Consider the following 6,087-nt stretch of genomic DNA (forward strand, 5'->3'; position numbering starts at 1 on the left):
TGAAATTCTCTGTGCCCAGGGTTCCAAGAGGCCCCTCTTGGCTCCTGGGCTCCAGGATGACCTTCCAAGGGACACTTGGAGCGCTTCCCCAAGAGCTGCCCGTGGCACGGGGGGTGGATTTGTCCTCCCTGGGTGGCTCTGGTTGGAGCTGGACGCTCTGTGGAGTCCCGGAGTTTTCTCAGCAGCCTTTGCAGAGAGTTCTTGGCCAACGTGTGGCTCTGCTGCCATCCCAGAGCTGCGCTTTCCTTGCCCAGCCTGAGTGCAAGTGGGGCATGTGCTGGGCACGGCTGGAGAATTCCATGGCCAAAATCCTCCCCCATCATCCCATTTACATCTGCTGATTGTTCTGCATAGCACAAATCTACACTTCTTTTAGTGGAAACATTGCATTGCTTGCAGATCATGACAGCTGCAATACTAATGTACAAATACACAAGAATCAACTTAGGTCTAAAAATGCAATTTATTTTAAATTGCTACAGTAGCACTGCCGGTATAGAAACATAAAAATATCAATTCAAGCTTATAAAATTATTTTTTGTTACAATTGTGCTATGTAGATAGATACAAATAAAAACTTAAATTAAAAAAAATTAATTTCTTCCAACCCTCTAGAACCACTCACTCTACACAATTCTGAATTGATGCATAACACTTTAATTCATTACACATTACTACAACTCTACAGTCCATATACAAATACAAAATATCAGTATCCCTCTCTAAAGAATCCCAGACCCCATACTAAAGAAATAGAGTTCTAGAACCATACAACGCAGTACATATTGAAGTATTTGCACACATAGAGCCTTACAATATACAGATGTAAATAAATATTTCATATATCATAGGGCATAAAGGAAGACATATAGAAATAAAACCATAACAAACCTATCTATAAATATACAGATATCAGTGTACTCGTAGAAGGATTTTTACAATCCCATAGAAACAACAATAGAGCCATACATCTGAACAAGTATGTAACTAGAAATGCAGATGGAAACACATCAATATACGTGCATCAATAGAACAATATACATACGTATATACCTGTAGAAACACCAGTCTACACAGGTAAATAACCATCAACTTTGAACTCTCTCAGTCCCACTTTAACCATCTCCATCTCCAACTCCATCTGCAGGGATTGCAGCTGCCCAAGTCGCCAGGCTTTCCCTGGCTCTCTTCCTCCCTTGCAGAGCAGCTCACCTGGACACGGAGAGCAGATGGGACATCTGAGAAGCAAAGGGAACACTGGGTCAGGATTGGGCCGTTTCCCTTGGCAGCGCCTCCCCAGGAGGGCGAGAAAGAAAAATTCTGGCCAAAGCCCACGGCCAAAGCCCAGGCCACCCTCACCCCCAGCCTGCCTCACCGGCCCTGCGGCCTCACCCGGGCTCTGGGCTGACAGCAGCAGCTCCCTGCTCACTGCTGGGGCTGGTGGCCTTCAGCTTCTCCCTGCTGGCTCCTGTCAGTGCCCGCCTGTGCTCAAGGTCTGCAGGGCAGCTGTGGCAAAAGCGGAACCTGTGCAATTGGTTCCAAGGCCTGGCAGAGCTGCAGGCCCGGAGCCCTCTGTGCTCCCTGCTGGCCCCCTCCATGCCCTCAGCCCCACTGGCCCCCCGGCAGAGCCCCGGCCCCCTTTGGTTTCTTCAGCCCCTCACAGTCCTCTCACCCCACTCAATCCCTTCTGACCCATCCCGTCCCCTTCGAGCCGCCACCCCCCTCAGCCTGTGCCACTTCCGTGTCAGCTCAGTGCCACCATGGCCCTCTGCTCCCCCACAGCCCTCAGTCCCTGCAGCACCTCAAGGTCGCTGTCCCTGCAGCCTCAGCGCCTCCTCAGCTCCCTGAGCCCCCTGTGTCTCACTGTCCTTCAGCAGCTCCTCAGGGGACAGTGCCTGGGGCCACCGGCAGCTCCCAGCGCTCCAGGGACACCCGGGGCTGGAACTGCTGCTCCGCCCGGCCCGGCCGCCAGCTGGGACCCAGCACAGCAACAGGGGACACAGGGGGCACAGGGGGAAAACAAGAGGTGAAAAAGGCAGCCCAGGGGGGGAAAGAAATGCAGCCTAGGCCGACACAAACATCAGTCCATCCATCCGCATCATGTCACAGACCATCACAGAGCGTTTGCTTTGTGATGTCAGGGCATGGTCGCCACGTGGTCGTGGTGACATCACACGGTTGCCTTGGTGCGCGGAAGGCCTCAGGGGTGTCAGAGCAGCTCTGGAGCTTGCTCTGAGCAGGAGCCTCTTCCTGTTCTTAAGGCGTTTGTTGGTGTGCAACAGCACACAGAGAGGAGCCTTGCGTTTTTTCTTGGTTTTAGTATATGCAGACTTTATATATATAGTATATATTTATATATATTCATATATTTATATAAAATAAAGATAGTAAAATATAATATATTATATATATATATGTATATTTATATTTATATATAAGGTTATATATTTATTTTTATATATATAGCATATATACTATATATTGAGTATATAGTCTGCAAACTTGCACAGCAGTTGCCAAAATGATTGGGCAACTCGCTGCTGCAGTTTGCCCTATTTTTATAGCAACTTATTCCTGCTATTTCCTGAATCACCTGGCATGTAAGTAGAGATTTTCCCTGGGTGTCACCTACCCTGGTTTTTTGAATGTCTTCCTGCTCTTTCTTAGTGACTGAGTTGATTTGCAAACAGAAAGGCCATTTGGATGCCACTTGGGTAAAGCTCCTGTCAACACATTCAGCTCACAAGGGGGTGTCTGTAGCCAGGGCTCTGCGGGCAGCATTTGCAAGGGAACCTGCAGGGGTTGCGTTCCCTCCATGGCAGAGTCTGTGGCAGCAGAGTCTGTCATTTCCTCCCTTTGCTGGGTCAAGCGGAACAACTTTGAAAATGTGGGCCTTCTTGGAAAGCTTTCTAAAAATGCCATGGTTGTTTCCGGTTTTCTCAAAGCATCTGGTTCATTTTCCCTTGCCCACTGCAGGTCACCTGAGCCGGGTATTCAGCGGTGCTGATCCTGAGGTGAGTGAGAAAGGAACATTTGGTGTTCCTGGTGTTTAAGAATTGTGCAGCAAGCTGTGAGCTTGGCCTGTGGCAGTAGAGTGTAGAGGACCAGCCGAGTAGGCTGCAAGAAAATCCATTTCCATGTCTGCAGCAGCAAGAGCAAAGGCATCACTGGATATTTCCTAATTCTCCATTTCCTAGTTTTCCATTTCCAAGCTATAAAAGAACTAAAAGCTCAGTTTTGCAGAGGGAACGTTGCTTGCTGATAGTAGCCAGGGGGGAATATCTAATTCAGAGCAAATTGCAGTACACTTGAATCAGCCCCTTAGAATTTAGTCAGAGTGACTCAGAATCCCATTGCTATCAAAGTTGATGATTTGTGCATAGTAGAGCTGGTTCTCGAGCTGAAGAGAAACAAGGTTATAAGTCAGAGGTCTAAAATGGCCCGTGTCTCACGCTCCTGGCTGTCCACAGAGCACAGAAGCAAGAGAAGATTCTCCTCTGGCTCTCTGTGCTCCTGGAGAAGCCAACGAGGAGCCAAATGACCACCAGGCTCCAGCTGTGGTCACACCACAGCCTCAACCTTCCCAGACAGTGAGTGCCAGGGACAGGAGGCTGCTGTCTTTAGTGCAAGGCAGAGCTGCAAGTTTCTGAGCAGCCAGCTCTTGTGTTGTTGCTGGCTGAGGATGCTGAGTGCTGGAGTGCTGCCAGGACCCAGCCATTCCCCTCAGCCAGTGACCCCTGGAAAATGGGCTTTGATCTGTCCTGTTTGGGCCTCAGCTTGCTGGGATTCTGACAGGGGCCAGCCTGAAGCAGGAAGGCTCCCTGTCTGCAGAGGGAGCACGTCAAAGACACTTTGCTTGGCCTTGTCAGGTATGTAGGGGACACTGTGGTCTGGGGACACCTGTCCCTCCCCACCGACTTGCCAAGTAGCTACAGGCACAAAAACTATTCATCTGACAACACAAGCTCTGGGGTGGTTTGTCCCTGTCAGTTCTCGGCTGTGCTTACCTGGGAGCATTTCAGAGCCACACTGAGGATGTGGAATTGCTGCTTGAAGTCAGGGATTTTGCTGCCTTTGTTGCCAGGTTGTTCTTTTGCCTCTTCTGGCAGAGCAGTCAGTAGCAGAGCTGACAGGCACTCGGACTCCACCTGTCTTTTGGCTTTTAATAAGCTGCTAAGAGATGATTGTGTAGTCCATGAATGCGTGGGGGGCCACTCTTCTCTCGAGGGGCAAAAGACACGTTCCCTGTCAGCTTCCTAAGTGGCTGTTGGAGCTTCAGCCCCAGATGGAGCCTGATTGCATTGCCAGTGTCCCATTTGGAATCCGTGCCTCCCCACGGGCAGAGAATGACCCAGGAGAGCAGCAGCACAGTGCTGTGTGAATCTGTGAACCCAGCAGGCTTGGAATCTTGCCCCACAAAATTGTATGGCAAGTTGAAAGGCATCTTCTCTTGCTTCCTGTGCAGGGCCCTGAAGAGGAAGAGCATGAGCAGCTTGCTTCATCAGAGTTGCCATGCCAACCATTCCAGATTCAGGGAGAGCTCTTTCCAGGTGAAGAACGGGAAGAACAGGTCGGGCGGCAGCTGGAAGAGCCACAGGACAATGGCAAGGTAAGCCTGGCTGGCCAGGTGACAGAGTGAAGGGCAGGAAGAGGGGCATAAAACGGAGCTCTTGGGACTGAGGAGGCCAGGAGTCCCACAGGCACTGAAGGCACAGAGCCTTGGAATCTGCAGAGATCAGTACTGGGACAGCAGGGTTACAATGGAAGCAGAGGTGGGCAGGGCAGCAGGAAGAAGTGGCTGAATGAATGTGGTTTGGAGGCTGAAAGAGGAAAAGCTGAGCCTGATGGCAGCTGCCAGTCACTTGCTCTGCATTTATGTGCACAGAACGTCGAGGCAGAGGCACAAGCAGAGCTGCCCAAAGCTTCAAGCGATACAATGGCAGTGAGGAGGAAGAACAATGAAGACCAGAGAAAAGATCACCGGCAACTCCATCAGCCGAGGAGCAAACAACAAAACCAGGTGAGTGGAAGACTGGCTGCCACTCCCCTGATGAAAGTTTCTCTGTCTCGTTCTTCACAGAGCTTTGGAGAGGAGCAGCGGGCAGAACTGCAGAAAACTCAGCCCAGGACCAAGGCAAAGGAGAAGAACCTCGGTGAGAAGCTGTTGGCAGAGCTGAAGAAAACTCAGGCTAGGATCAAGTCAACGGAGAAGAGGCTGAAGGAAGAACTGCAAATTCAAAGAAGAAAAGAAGTGAACATTCGCCTCCTCAAGGATGAGCACGAGACTCTACAAAAACAAGTGAGTGAAAGAGCGATAGCCACTGCAGTCACCAACCAGGTGCTTTCTGCCCTTCTTGCCTTTCCCCTGCAGAGCAGCAGGGGGGTGGGGTGATGCCTCTGAGCGCCATCCTGCTCTAGTGTCTGTCACAGCCACTCTGAAGGACGCTTCCTGATCGGCTGAATCTCAGCTGCTGCCCTGGACAGTGGCACTAGTGCTTTGGCCTTTTGGCCAGCAGTCATCTGAATGCATTCCTGCTGGCCTGTTCCCGCTCTCCTTCTTTCTTGAGGTGTTCTTGCAGGTGAACACGGTGACCCAGATGGATCTTGAAAAAGTTGACTGTCTCCGTTGTGAATCTGGTCTCTCCCTTTCCTCACAGTCCATGACTCTTGTCTGACAGGGACAAGCTGGACTCTCTGACTGCTTTGTTCTCTTTGACTCTTTGAGGTGGACGTCTTGACATCTCGCCTGGCAGCCTGCAAGGATTTCCAGCACGTGGCTGGCAACGAGGAGCCCCAGGATTCCTGTGAGGCACAGAAAGCGTCCAGAGCAGAAGGGCTGCCAGTTGAGCTCGTTCTGAAGATGGTGGAGGAAAAGAGGACTCCGCGGGAGGAGGTAGAACATTTGAACAAGGAGCTGCAAGTGTGTCTGCAGCCCTTGGAGGGGGAAAAGAGTCCTTGGGAGAAAGTGGAATGGTCATTTTGGCAGTCACCCTTCAGAAAATCCATGCAAATGGATTTTGGAGAAAATGGAAATTGAATCTGGCCATGAAGTCAGGTGAAACCAGCCTTTGGCTTTGAGCCATCCAA

The sequence above is a fragment of the Zosterops lateralis genome (genome assembly GCF_965231275.1).
Source record: "Zosterops lateralis genome assembly, chromosome: 23".
Taxonomy (NCBI): Eukaryota; Metazoa; Chordata; class Aves; order Passeriformes; family Zosteropidae; genus Zosterops; species Zosterops lateralis.